We start from the raw sequence: 15,962 nt of genomic DNA, 5'->3' as shown, positions 1-15,962 counted from the left end.
ACCCCACAGGCACACCAGTATGTATATATATGAAATGTGAACAACAGCTTTCATCTGGGATGCAAGTGGGCTTTCTTAATCCTTCTTCATCATTTTATTAGAAGGCCGCCTTTCGCTAATTAAAACCATGCTCAAGGAGACTTAGAGCATGAAAAGATTTACGGAATTACAAACATAACAAAAGTAGTGATAAAGAATAAGTAAAATGCATCCAAAAAAAAATACGCAACAAAATCGAACAATTTCCATGTAAAATCTCAATAAGATCTAAAAATAAATATACAAAAAGTAGTATCAATTACAGCAACAAAATCACCCAACACACCACCTTAAATAATACCACAGCCCCTTGTTAGGAGCGCAAAATATGAAGGTTTAGGAGTGGTTGATGTTTGCTTGCCGTAATGGTCCTTGGCAGTTTGTGGTACTAAGAATGAAGGTGGTTTGTATGGGTGTCAAGGAGTATTGCTTAGAATGAACTTACTCATTTCTACTGATTGTGCCCTAACCCATTCAGTTGCTGCTATTAAGGCATAACACATTGTCGTGGAGCAGGAAGGGGTAGATAACATGCTGCATTGACCGTATGTCCTGTTTATGCTACAACTGTTATAGCACATTTGTAAAACTCTCTTCAGTGGGAATATTACATATTCCACTGCAGAAATGTACAGGATAGAAATATGTTGCAGATTTTAGTGAGAATTTACAAAGGAAGGAAGCTGATGGTAGCAGATGGCAGTTGAGTTTCCAGATTACAATCTGGAAAATGTGTACTTCCTTTTAAAATTCACTGATCAACAGAGATATATGGTGGTCTAGACCAGTGTTTCCCAACCTTGTGCCTCCAGATGTTTTTGGCCTACAACTCCCATCATCCCTAGCTAGCAAGACCAGTGGTCAGGGATGATGGGAGTTGTAGGCCAAAAACATCTGGAGGCACAAGGTTGGGAAACACTGGTCTAGACAGCTCTTGTCAGTTCCTTGCCTGATACTTCCCTCTGAGCTCCTTCTCCACCTGCAGGACACCAGCTGTGCTCTGTTTCAGGCCAAAATGTTAAAAGATCATCTGAAAAATGGATGGGAGCAGCATTGACAACCATTAATGCCTTTAAAGGTTAAACACATATTCTGTGGGTTTCAAACTGACAATCCTACTATTATAAGTCTACAGTAGGGTTCATGCAATCCATGGGTGGAGATGTCAAAGAGCCACAGTTCCACCTACATATGAGGATAATAGCATATGGCTATCTTACAGAATAATTGTAAGGAGTGCTGATTTGTGTGAATTGGATTGAACCCCACACGTTGTATAAATGCACAGTACTAAAGTAAACTCGTTATCCATAATGGCACCAACTCTCCAACAGCCACATTTTATGTAAATTGATACTACTGTACTTCAGTGAACTCCCAACCACCTCTCCGTTGCATTTTGTATACAAAAGCAGTAAGAATGTGGTAGTTGCTAGCTAAATGTTAAGTTGAATTAACAGCTACAGCTGTGAAGTAGGGCTGCAATAAAGGGGACTGAAGATGCAATCCAGTGCTCACTTTCCTGGTAATAAGCCTCATTGAACTCAATGGGCTTACTTCTTTTAATAAGGTTTTATTAAAGCCCCCCCCCCCGTCATAATACAATAAGAAAAAAGAAACTAAACTAAATGAAAACAAAAATCAGAAAAAGAAAGAGAAAAGAAAACACCAAAGGGGAAAAAATAGTTCTGTGATACATGTTGGCTCTTTATTGTGGATATGGCATAATTCATGGTCTGCAGTTTACACTTTTGAAAAACAAATGAATAGTTTTGTCTTGGTCAGTTTTAGGATGGAAGGTGCGCATTTGGCTGGGATGATAACACTGGTATTGGTGTCATGCTAAATAATGTCTCAGTACCTGGACCATAAAGAAGGCTGATTGCCGAAGAATTGATGCTTTTGAATTATGGTGCTGGAGGAGTTCCATGGACTGCAAGAAGATCAAACCTATCAATTCTGTTTTTTTATTTATTTAATATTTATTAAAGATTTTCTTAATACAATAGAAAAAACAAACAAAATAACATATAATTTTACAATAACCATATTTTCTTCACTTCTTTGGACTTCCTCGCATCTCTCATTCCTGCGTTCCAAGTTTTTCGAGCTTTACCCAGCAATTTATCACCTTGTTTCAATTCTTATATTATAATTTTCCAATATTGTGTCCCTAATTTTAGATACTTTTACCCAAACCTTAAAAGCTTAATTTTAGCATAATATTTATCCAAAATTTATCTTTTCTTATATTTTCATTTATCTTCATATTCCTTTTAACTAGCTTAATGGTGCCATATTGTTAATAATCTTACACCTTTCTTAACATTCATACAGTTTACAATATTTTTGTAAATAGTCCTTAAATTTCTTCCAGTCCTCCTCCACAGCCTCTTCTCCCAGGTCTCGGATTCTGCCAGTCATTTCTGCTAACTCCATATAGTCTATCAGTTGCATCTGCCACTCTTCCAGTGTGGGCAAATCTTGGGTTTTCCAATGCTTGGCGACAAGTATCGTTGCTGCTGTTGTTGCATACATAAAAAATGTTCGGTCCTTCTTTAACACCCTCTGGCCGACGATGCCCAAAAGAAAGGCCTCTGGTTTCTTAGGGAAGGTATACTTAAATACCTTTTTCAACTCGTTATATATCATTTCCCAGAAAGCCTTAACTCTAGGGCAGGTCCACCAGAGGTGAAAGAACGTTCCTTCAGTTTCTTTACATTTCCAACATTTATTATCAGACAAATGGTATATTTTTGCAAGCTTGACTGGAGTCATGTACCACCTATATATCATTTTCATAATATTTTCTTTCAAGGCATTACATGCCGTGAATTTCAAACCGGTGGTCCATAACCTTTCCCAGTCAGCAAACATGATATTGTACCCAATGTCCTGTGCCCATTTTATCATAGCCGATTTGACCGTTTCATCTTGTGTATTCCATTTTAGCAGCAAATTATACATTCTTGAAAGTACCTTAGTCTTAGGTTCTAACAATTCCGTTTCTATGATTTTTCCACCTGGAATCCTATCTTTTTATCCAACTTGAAAACTTCTTTGATCTGAGCATAATGTAACCAATCTCGCACTTTATCTTTTAATTTCTCCAAACTCTGCAACCTCCAATTATCTCCATCTTTTTCTATTATTTCCAAATATTTCGGCCATTTGGCCTCCATATTGAGTCTTTTCCGGGCCTTAGCTTCCATTGGTGATAACCACCCTGGGGTCTTATTTTCCAATAAGTCTTTATATTTTATCCAGACATTGAACACTGCTTTCCTGACAATATGGTTCTTGAAAGCCTTATGACTTTTGACCTTGTCGTACCACAAGTATGCATGCCATCCATAAGCATTGTTAAAACCTTCCAGATCCAAAACCTCAGTGTTTTCAAGAAGCAGCCAGTCTTTCAACCAGCAGAAAGCTGCTGATTCATAGTACAACTTTAAGTCTGGCAGGGCAAAGCCCCCTCTTTCTTTAGCATCAGTTAGTATCTTAAACTTAATTCTGGGCTTTTTGCCCTGCCGGACAAATTTAGAAATATCTCTTTGCCACCTCCCAAAACATTCCATTTTATCCACAATCTGTAAAGTCTGGAACAAAAACAGCATTTTTGGCAATACATTCATCTTTATAGCAGCAATTCGTCCTGACAAGGAAAGTTTCAATCTTGACCAAACTTCTAAATCCCTTTTAATTTCAGACCAACACTTTTCATAGTTATCCTTAAATAGACTCATATTCTTCGCTGTTATGTTTACCCCTAGGTATCTTACTTTTTTAACCACGTTTAACTCTGTCTCTTTCTGAAACCTTTCTGATTCTAAAGGTGTCAAATTTTTTTCCAATACCTTGGTTTTCTGCTTGTTGAGTTTAAATCCCGCCACCCGACCAAACTCCTGAATCAATTGTAATACCTATCAATTCTGAAGGAAATCAGCCCTCAGTGCTCACTGGAAGGACAGATCGTGAAGCTTAGGCTCCAATACTTTGGCCACCTCATGAGAAGACTCCCTGGAAAAGACCCTGAAGTTGGGAAAGTTGAGGGCACAAGGAGAAGGGGACGACAGAGGACGAGGTGGTGGGACAGTGTTCTCGAAGCTACGAACATGAGTTTGACCAAACTGCGGGAGACAGTGGAAGACAGAGGAGTACCTGGCGTGGTCTGGTCCATGGGGTCACAGAGTCAGACATGACTAAACAACACCAACAACAACACCTGACCTTGAGTAACAAAGTAACACAAATCTCTCAGTTACTTGGCAGTTGAACTGTTTTTTGTGGAGTTTTTTAAAGGCACATGTCACATGCTCCTCAGTGTGTAGTTATTCTTTAAAAGATCTGTGCTAAATTAATGAATGAGGAATATGTGAGGAAAGAAGCTGTTCTTTGCAGATTCTATAGTTACCATTTCGTAACTTTTAACATAGTAAGCCTTCTAAAACTGATCTCTGCCAATTAAGTTTTGTTTCCAATTTTCTGTGCTCAGTTAAAATCCAGTTCAAATGACAAGAAGTGTCAGTTACGTTCAGGCTTGCTAGGACTTTAAAGGTATATATATATATACCTGTAGTTCTATGTGCATAGGTTAAAATATTGATTATAGGATACAGGTGAAAGCAGTAGAATGACTTTGGATGTTTCATGCAAAAAATAGGCTATTTCTGTTCAAACTGAAGCTAAATGTACCAGGCAGCAGACTTTCACATGCATGTCCTATCATTTTATTGCCTTATCATTGTTTTCAAGTGCATGAATGCAGCATGGTGCATAAAACTGAAAATGGGCTATAAAATGTTTACATTCTGTGACTTTTTTATTAGGATTTTAAAATGATGAAGCATGCAGTTAAAATGTGAAAATCAATATTGAAAAATACAATAAATGAATGTAATTGAGGGGAACTATGCCTTGCCCTTTTGGATGTGTCTGGTTCTGTTGTTAATAGTACTTTTAAAAAAATTCAATATTATTTAGAGGATTTTTTTTTAGATGAACATTTTCTATTTTTTAACATTTAGTCTCATGTGTCAGGCCTGAGGAATATCTCCCCTCCCAAAGGTTTCAAAGAGCCAGGAGGAAACAAGAAAGTTTTACTTATGATTTATTAAGTTACTGCAGTAACAAAGAATTCCAGTCTTTCCTCCATGATGGAGTTGCTTATTCTGGCTCCTTCTCCTCCTTCCCCCTTCCCCAACAGCACCCGCCTCTATGGAAGCCTCCCATTGACAAACATTGCTGTGTATGTTGTTCTTGCCGCATCCTTGGGGACGTAGGATCTCCTATGCTGTCTATTGAAGCGTTCGCTGACTGCTCTCTCCCCTCCCTTACTTCTCCTAACTTAGCATACCTTGGCTACATAGCTTGGCTGCACTTCAATACTGTCTCTCTCCTCCCTTCAGCTCCAGGAGAAGGCGGGAGTGGGGGAGAGATCTGCCTGTTCATTCCATTCCCTGACATCATGAGAGACACATTTCCTATCGGCAGGTTTCAATTCTGAATCCTTTCTTCACAAAGCTGTGTCTGTCAGATAGTGGATACCAGGTAATTTTGATCAACCCAAGGGTGGGGATTGTTTGGAGCTATTAAAACTCAAACTCCCACCAGCGCCAGACATGCGGCCAGTGGTCAGGGACGATGGGAACTGTAGTCCACAGGTTTCCCACCCTTTCTTTACAAAGAACTTCGTATTGCCATTTTCCTTGCTGTATTTTGATATTTGTTGAGTACCATGAGTGTGCACGGCTCATTACAGAGTTACATAGGCAGGAATAGACAGCCCCATGCCCTATAAAATCTAAAATAGAGAATGAAGAAAACAACAAATGGTGCTCATGTGCCTCATCATGTGATCAATTATGTGGGGCGGGGCTAACGTGCCCCTCCCCCCAATATTTCATTTAAGTTGGCACACCTGCCCTACATTATATTATCCCCCTTCCATAGCATTATCATTGGTGTGTTACTGAAGAGGAACTGAGGGAGCTAACTAGAAGGAAGAGTAATGGTCGTAGAAGACGAATGGATGGCACAAAGGAGACAACTAAAGTCTCTGCTGGAAGAAAATATTTGTTGGCATGTGTATAAGAACTTGTATCTGGCTTTTATAACTTAAAGCATAAGGAATTTTTATACTGGTAGCATCTTTAATTTTATGTGCCGATCTGCAAACATTTCCTCTATTCATTGATTTCACAGTGAATACCACTGTCCTTCACTACCATGTAGTTAGAATAATATTGAATCTAAACTTGTAACAGATTGAAGAAACTCCTTTTGGTAATTCTGTTCTCCATTGGTAATTCTGTTCTCCACACTGAAACTCTTTTCATACTTGTTATATTAACCCCCATAAGAAAAGACATATGCAGAGAATGAGAATATTTCCTCACTTTCTTTCTCCTCCCACTCTCACACACTTCTTTTGTAAAGGAGATTGAACGGACAGAAAAATGGAGAATGATTTAACATATTATATTTACAACTAGGACAATAACTTAATATAATGTATGGAGCTCCATGCAGTTTCATTTGGTACATCCTTTGTAGCCTGAGGGTTTGGAAATACTGTAGCCACAGTGCAGCTATAAATATTTTATCTCATCAAGGAAGTAAAAAATGAAAAGAAAAGAAAAAGATATAACTATGAATATTTTAATTATGTTACTTATGCATTCCTTTCATTGTGTTAGTTATACAAAGCTGTTTAACTTTTCGGAATAGTGACAAACCTCTCTCTCCCGTGGGTTGCAGTTCTCTCTACTTCCATGGCTGTAAGTAAGGAAAAAGCAAACTGTGAACAGCTTCACACTATGCATGGCAAGTGGGGAACAGCCATAGCAGTGTTTCCCAAACTTGGGCCTCTAGCTGTTTTTGGTGTATGACCCCCATTATCCCTACCTAGCAAGACCAGTGGTCAGAGATGATGGGAATTGTAGTCCAAAAGCACCTGGAGACCCAAGTTTGGCAAACATTGGGCCATAGCTCAGTGGCAGAACATCTGTTTAACATGCAGAAGATCCCAGGTTTAATCCTTGGCATCTCCCACTGTGGCTGGGAAAGTCCCCTGATCCCAAACCTCAGACAGTTATTGTCATGTAAACAACACTGAACTTGATGGCCCAATGGTATGATTTGATATAAGGCAGCTTCCTATGTGTATGACCTTCATACAGTAGGACTGTTACCAAAAAGTGGCCAATAGTTAAGAATCTTAGTATTACTGGAACACTCAGATCCTTTATTTCATGCATTTGTTTTCTAAATTCATGTAATAAATCTTTAAGAATGTTTTAGTCAGTTATCCCTAAAGAAATTATGTGTCTTTTAATGTTGATTATGAACAACCTCATGCTACAGTGGGCTAGTATGTAGAAGTTGTATGAATGAATAAAATCCAAACACTGCCTTTATTAGCCAAGGAAAAACAGAAGAGGACCTACTGAAAGTAAACAAATAGCAGAAGAGGTGGAGAGGACTTGTGGGTACATTCCTTGTTGGACACTGGTAGTGTAAGATTCAACAATTCAGTGTTGACATTAGAGACTGGATTTCATGAGAGAATAATTTATCTGCATATTTGAAATTTTCTTCTGCTCCCAAACTCTAACATGGATAGACTTCTGGAGCTTTTTCTTTTCTTTCTTGAGACCAATCATAACAAATAGTGGCTGGGTGCAGGGGATAAAATGTGAGGACCATGCAGGTCATTTAACTTCCTCTCTTGTGAAGTGGAAATGTAATCATTCTGGAAAATTAAACATGACTGACTTGCATTACTGCGTATGAAGGTACAAATGATAATTATAATCATTCTACATCAGACGTTTATACGTCATTTATATCTCTTGTCATTTCGCAAGGCTAATTTTACACAGCATCTGTGACATAATAGCTCAAGAAGTAGGACCAAAGTAGAAAGACAGAACCTCCTTCTTCACCCCCAAGTCATTATAAAAGTCTAATAGAATATAGAAAGGACATCTAGCAATCAAAATGTCAAACAATTACAGTGCCCAACTAGCTCAACACCAGTTTTTTATATCCAAATACCTGTATTTTCTAAAATTAATGTGCATAAAGTGAATATGGTTTGACTACTCAGATAAGTATATATTCACTCAAATAAACATACATATTCAGAAGTTCATCCACATTCACCCAAAAGTGCTAGTGCTTTTCAACTTACACTGGTCTGAAAAAAAATTAGTGTGTAACATTGTGCAGTCCTGAATGTGTTTACTCAAGTCCCATTGTGGGCCTTCCTCCCAGGTAAAAGGGTATAGGATTTCAGACTTGGTTAAGAAAATATGCAGAGGTAAATAAGATATTCATGATAAACTAGGAAGATATTAAAATATTGATACTGGATCAAATTATAGGACTATGAAGTATTTCTCTGATAGCTTCATCTGTGTAGTGATGCCAAGGCCTAATACGAGAAAGCCTAAAGTAAAAGGTAAAGGACTCCTAGACAGTTAAGTTCAGTTCCTAGTGCAGTGCCCATCTCACTTTTCAGGCTGAGGGAGCTGGCATTTGGCCACAGACAGCTTTCCGGGTCATGTGGCCAGCATGACTAAACCACTTCTGGTGCACGGAGGGCAGTGATGAGTGCCAGAGCACACGGAAATCACGTTTACCTTCCTGCCGCAGCAGTATCTATTTATCTACTTGTACTGGTATGCTTTCAAACTGCTAGGTTGGCAGGAGCTGGGACGGAGCAATGGGATCTCACCCCCTTGCACTGATTCAAACTGCTGATCTTCTAATCAGCAAGCCCAAGAGGCTCAGTGGTTTAGAGCACAGTGCCACCCACGTACCTCAAGGGTATGCAGTACTGACACTTTTTTTGTAGAAGAAAAGCACTGGTTAAAAATGTAACACTTCCTGTAACAACTTCATGACACCTTTTTCCCCCCTACAATAAAAGCACCCTGAAGATCTGTATGTAGAAGCAGGCTTATATATATATATATATATATAGAAATATATTCTATATGGAGAGTAAAATAAAAGGGGCACTTTCTCCTTTTAATCACACTGTAGCATGAACACAAATAATTGTGCCATATTTTTAATTTATTCATAAAATATATCATCTTTCCAATCTTAAAAAGAACCCCAAAGTGATTTCCGGTTATTAAAATCTCATCACAATTCAAACTAGCAAGCGTTAAAAACCCAGAAGACAAATAGGTGAATTGCAATCACTGTCACATGAATAATAGCTTGTGAGCCACTTAATGTGCGTTGGGAGAAAAGAGAATGGCCATGTGACTCAGAAGATCCATAGAACTACTTGCTGTTTTGCCCCCTCCCCCAACACCCTAACTTGGAACAGCTATCCCCTTTCCCAAGGCAATATCATAAACTGGTTTTGAAATATCACTCATTTTCAGAAGTGTTTTGCCAAATAGATTAATGGACTTCTGTTTGAGAAATGGATAGGTTAAGGAAGCATAGACTTAGAGGAAACACAACTAATTCTGATTTATTTCTGTATCGGCATATTTTATTGACATATACAGTATATTTCTGCTCGTACTATTGTAGTCGAATATTGCTTTTCCCCTTTTAAGTGAGTAGATGAGACAGCATTGCTCTCTGATTGTTTTAATTGCTAAGTGAGATTTATTCAAACTTGATTGCCATTATGCAACTGAAGGAGCAGGTTGTTCCCATTATAATGATGCCTCGGTGCTGGCGGGGGGGGGGGCGGTGTTGGGCAACACCATGTGGTCCTTGAATTGCAGGAATTGGAAAGAGGCTGGTGTTGATGTGAAAACTTAACCTCAATATACTGCATTATGTAAATTACCTGCTGGAAAAAATGGGGAAGGAAGTGCTTGTTTTCACTGTTAGGCGGAATTAGCTTGACACTGAAACATCTTTACATTTCTTTGCACTGTACTGGTAATTGTACAAAGGCAAACAATGGATAACAAAAAATTCTGTCTTGCGAAACAGCTGATGTCAATCTAATTTAAGTCAGAGAATATTTAAATATGTCTGCACTCATTCCAAGAATATGTACACTTTCATTTGTCTCTTCACAGGAACTGCCATTCACCCATCCTGGACATTCTGTAGAACAAAGCTAGGGCAGCCAAACGTTTGGTCCAGCAAGACACATTTAATTTTGAGAAAGTGCCGTGGGCACCGGTGTTGTTTTATTATTATTATTATTATTATTATTATTATTATTATTATTTTATTCTGTGGGGGTGTGGCATAAGGGGGCCAAGTACAGTCATTGCTGGTTGCTCTCTTGCCCAAATGCACACGTTCATTTTACATATACAGGCCACAGATAAATATATCGCTCAGCCCAAGTACGTCTCTTCCTTTCTCATACATACATATTTCCTTTTCAACCCCTGCTTGCAAACATACACCACAAAAACACCTCTCCATCTCCATGTATGGGCTAGTTCTGCACAAAACATTGAGAAGAATGGTATCTGTATGTTTTGCCTCATATCTCTGGTTCTAAAAATGCTAGAAACTTTGTCTTTTTAAATGAGAACTGGGAACCTAGGGGTTATGATTTATCTGGGGTACACCAAAGAAGGCCTTTGAGGGCACCTGCACACACCGGTCAGCAATCCCTGCTGTAGAGTCTTGTGGAAGCATGTCATTGCCTCAGTCCAAAGGAACCTGCAGCTTTATTAGCTAAACAGATTAACTTCTGGATCATTCCAGTCAAAAGGTCTAATGACCCAATATAGCCAATGTGCCCCGTGATCCAAGTATGCTTCTATTTCTTTTTCTCCACCAGTGCCTCTGTTCTCTGTTCCCTTTTTAGTGCCACGCAAACATCTCATTCCAGCCAGACTTTCTTCTTGGTTCATCCCCCCCTCCGGTTTTCAAGCGCTCATCTATTTCTTGCTCTCCTGCTAAATTCACCAGCCATCTTTCAGTTATAGCACCAGTGTGTGTGTGTGTGTGTGTGTGTGTGTGTGTGTGTTTGTAACAGCTTATATGTGTTATATATGCATTAATAATGTATCTCCCAACAAGCAAAGATGTTAATTATTTTATATTAGATCACAGTTTTAAAAGGACCTGTTTAAAGATTCAGAATGCAAAGCAACCGCAGGGCATGTGGGATTATAAAGCAAGTACTGAAGTGCCTAATTAGGCACTGCACTTTTCTTTCTATAACAAATCTTGCTGCTCTTTTTAATGAACTTTTAAAGAAGTAGTTAAATAGTGTTGTATTCTACAAATACAGAATTCAAATCGATCTTATGAAAGCAAAAGTATAAACGCAACAGCGCACCGATTTTAAAAAAATACTAAATACTTCTTTAAACATACAGAATCATAGAATTGTAGAGTTGGAAAGGACCCTGAGGGTCATCTAGTCCAACCCCCTGCACTGCAGGAATTTGCAGCTGTCCCATATGGGGATCGAACCTGCAACCTTGGTGTTATCTGCACCGTGCTCTAAACCAACCGAGTTATGCAGTGAATCCAAGGTTGTGTATAGGGACCATGTCTTTAGGCAGATCTTATAATAAAGCTTTCTCAGCTTGTACACATACTGTGCTGTATATCCTGTATGTGTGTTCATTTTAAGCAACAGGACATTTTAAATATTAGTTAAATTGTAAAAAATAAAAATAATTAGAAATGACTTCTTTCTTATATGAAAGTAGTCCAGGGAGCGTGCGGATGGACAGACAGGCTCTTAACCACTTTGAGCCAGAGTAGAGAGGCACTTCTCTGGCCCTGTACCCCTGGTAGGGACAAACCTAGCCAACCCCTGGGTACACCTCAGTTTTATACAACAAAATCTGAAAATCTGAAGCAGAAATTTCCCTTTTCTTCTTTAGTAACTGAAGAGGTATAAAATGTTCATTCTCACTAGATGCCACAGTAGATTGCCAGCATCCAAAAACTGCAGCCAAGGAATTAGAAGATTTTCGCCCTTACGTCAAAAGTTGCTTAAGGCAGCTAACAATAATAATATAAATTAAATATAATAAAGTACAACAATAAAGCAGCAATAATAAAAAAGTAAAAACGTGAAAGCAAGGTTGGTAAAATATCCCTAAAAACAACCAGTTGAAATCAATTTGAGCATGCTTTTGAAACCTCTTATGGGTGAAAGGTACATAAAAATATATATATTGTGTGTTTGCGCACAATCCTCATTGCCTGCCTTTGCTAGACCACACGCTGAACTGACAACTGATGAAAGAAGCAACATCTGACAAATTGTAGGAAATAAACAGAATTAATTGTGGTTTGTTTGGTTAATAGGTAGCTGGTAACATTTCAAGTCAGTGCTTATCTGTGCTTTGAAATGCATGATGTATATCTTATTATGACACCCTTTTAATGTTGGTTATTATTTGACAGCAGGCAAAATGTTATGTGTGGCATGTCATTGAAAACCAGGATTTGTCAGGGCAGATTTTGAGAATGGGAAGGCTATTAGAGTTTTGTGCATATTGGAACGGCTGTGAGTTGGCATCCCTGCTTCATTCATTTTGTTCTCTAAAAGCTTACTAAAGTGGCATAGAAACAAGACATTGTGGTTTGTATAAAGCAGAGGTTTCCTTTTATAATGGGAGTCTCACACATAGTGCTTAACACTGTAAAATGTGGTGATGGTGATATAATAGGTACGGTAACAGAATATTATCCTTTTAAAAATGGCAAAATGGCAGCATTCATTAGGCATGTAGGCAGAGAAGATCTGTTACATAGCTCAATATTTCAATAATAAAAGTCCCAATAATGCACTGTTTGTTTACAACTTCCCCAGTGTTAGGGTTTTATAGTACATGGAGACTGCATCTAGTTCAATTCAGATCATCCGGGGAGTGACAGTATGAGATATTTTTCATCATTATTTGCCCTAGACTTAGGCAATCAGGTCAGTCTTAGCCCGTTAGCATCATTTAGTTCGGTTGTATATTATTCTACAGTATTCTTCAGGTCTACCATTCCAAGTGTGTTGCAGCCAAGTTCACTAAGTGGTCTTCTGGTTATCTGGTATTTGGCAGATGTCAAAACAATGCAGCTCCCAGGGCGCTGCATGCCAGAATGTTAGTCAAGTGCAGTACATATTTAAAAGAAGATAACAAAGAATGAATATGAAAGACAAGGTCAGAAATTCTGAAAAGCTTCAAGTAGCTGCAGTGTATTTTAAATTATGTCATAGTATTTGTCAGTCTTTTGTTTGCAGTACATGCTTTTTGTTCAAGAGTAAAACAGAGTATGAGCCTCAGCTTCCCTTGTATATGTTTTATATGTCTTAATCCACATATTTCAAAGAGAGTTTTTTGGCTTCTGAATTTATGCATATGTTTCTTTGTTTGTTGAAAACTAGTTCTGAGCCTGCTGGAAAGAATGGGATAAAAATTCAGATTTCTTTTTTATAGTAATAATAATAATAATAATAATAATAATAATAATAATGTGCATACCTAGGCCTTGCCAGACCCAATATGGGGGAGGGTTTTATTACAGTTAATGACTATGTTGAAATAACTACTCCAGCTAAACCATTTTCCTTTGACGACAATGCAGAGCTAATAAGACATGCCCCATATTGAATCTGACAACTTTAGGTACCCCTGACACAAATCCATATCATAGGGATAGAAAGCCTTTTTTTCAGCCTAAGAACCCATATCTCAGTGTAGGACAGGGCAGCTGATATGTAGAAGAAGAAGAGGATGATGATGATGAGGAGGAGGAGTTTGGATTGATATCCTGCCTTTCTCTCCCCTTAAGGAGTCTCACAGCGGCTAACATTCTCCTTTCCCTTCCTCCCCCGCAACAAACACTCTGTGAGGTGAGTGAGGCTGAGAGACTTCAAAGAAGTGTGACTGGCCCAAGGTCACCCAGCAGCTTCATGTGGAGGACGGGGGAAGGGAACCCAGTTCACCAGATTACGAGTCCACTGCTCTTAACCACTATACCACACTGGCTCCCCAATAATAATATGACTCTTATTAGGCTACATTCCAGCCAAACACAAGCCAGAGGTTTCTGCTCTCCCTCTCCCACCTATATTTCTCTAGCCAAGCAAGCAGCAGACATTATCACACATGCTGCAGATAACTCCCTACACTGATAACCGCACACTGGAAAAGGTTCTCGCACCAGCATGTAAAAAGCCAGTGCATACAGCCACCAGCCATCTCAGTGTATGGCACAGGTAGTTCAAAGTCAGTGCAGCCAAAAGCTATTATGCAAAGAAAATTATGAGAAAAGGCATTTTTCTAGCTTTCAGGCGTTCCAGTTTAGTGTTCGTGTGTATACATGAATAATTATTGAAAGCAATGGTGAAAAAGTATAATGGAAAAGTATAATGGAAAAGGAATGGTTGAATATATGCAGAAATGTATTTAAATCTCTTAATGAAAGGTCACATTCCTAAGCATAGAGGCCTGCAAGAGTTGCAGTAAAAAAACCACAAAGCATTGAAAAGCTTTGAACCAAAGCATTTGAAGTATGCAGTTAGGAAACAGAGTAGTAGTATAAAAATAGACATTCAGACCCCATTTCTAAACATCCATTCATTCATCATCGGTTCCAATGTATTGTATTAGCCATAACAACACATCCAAAAGTATTATTATAACTATTCAATAAAACAGAATGATAAAATAAAATTTTTAAGAGTTCAGTCAACTACATTCTGCTTGGTAAAATCAGTTCATCATTGCCTTTACTTCTGAGGCTCAGGTGTGAGTGCTGTTGCCCATATAGCCAAATAATAATATTAATGCAAAAGAGGGAGTTGTCAGCAGGCATGCAGGAACTCCAAAGTTTACAGGAGTACAAAAAAAAACTTTAGAAAGATTCCTAAGGGGGAATCCCCAAGAACACTACAATGATTTCTGAGCATTCTCAGCGGCTACTGAATACAGTACAAGCTAACTCTTGGGAGGTGAATGGGAAGCTTGGTGAGATGAGAATATAATGGAGTGTCCTGGTGGAGAACATCGCTCACTGACTGGAACAGTGAACAAGAGCATTTCACATTTTGACATTTCTGCAACATTTAATCGTGACTTTTCAAACTGCTTTAAAATAGCAATGCTACAATACTCAAAAATCACTGTTAAAAAAGGATATAAAATACAATTGCATCTTGCATGCAATTAACTTGCACGATGTCAACCTTGTGGACTGCATTGCTTACTTTAGTGTCATTGCCGAACTTGATTTATAAACACACTTGCCAGAAATGTTGGGCACCAAATGATACAGACAAAATGATACAGAAAGTTAAATATATGAAAAATTTTTAAACAATTGTCTAAAGTTTACATCCTGAATGTGGGTGTTATCGTACCCTCAAAACCCTTTACACTGGCTATGCTGCTTGCAACACTGTTTTCGTTTGCACAATGTTACTACAGTACTTTAACATGATATACTAGTGGTATTTAAGTGAATAAAACTGCTTCAAAACTTCCCTGAAATTAATGAAACTCTAAAAATGCTCAAGTTTACACAGAAAACTAGAAGCCTCTAAGCAACTAACGTAAAGGCAACATGAGATTGCAGCTGTTAGCATATTTAAATAAATAATTGAATAATACACAAAGCAGACTGTGTGGGATATATTTATACCACTGCCATGAATGCAATGCAATCTGTCTACACATGCAAAGAATATACAAATTTTGAAGGGGTGGGGAGAGACACACACAAAAAGCAAAGACAAAGAAAACAGTTGGTGAGTTACAAAAGGATTTGCAACAGTTCGGAACTCTACCAGGCAATGTTGCTTCCCAACCTATGATGATTTGAATAGGGTTCTGTGTGTGTATTTGTGTACTTTGGAAAAGAGGTGGTTCTCTATGGGAGTGACATTTATAGCAGCAGCCGTATGTTGGCACTGGGTGATATCAGTTTTCTTTTGGTCGTAAGTCCCACCCCCATGGTGA

At 38.4% G+C, this 15,962-nt stretch overlaps 1 protein-coding gene across 2 annotated transcripts in view; it reads left to right on the top strand.

The window, feature by feature from the left end:
- Positions 1–15,962, top strand: part of SLC44A5 (solute carrier family 44 member 5) — a 160,751-nt gene that overhangs the window by 57,236 nt on the left and 87,553 nt on the right. The gene's annotated exons all lie outside the window — the stretch shown is intronic.

This window comes from Podarcis gaigeae, assembly GCF_964106915.1.
Source record: "Podarcis gaigeae genome assembly, chromosome: 6".
In the NCBI taxonomy this organism is placed as follows: Eukaryota; Metazoa; Chordata; class Lepidosauria; order Squamata; family Lacertidae; genus Podarcis; species Podarcis gaigeae.
Note: the sequence above shows the minus strand (reverse complement) of the source record. Positions and strands in the feature narration are given on the sequence as shown.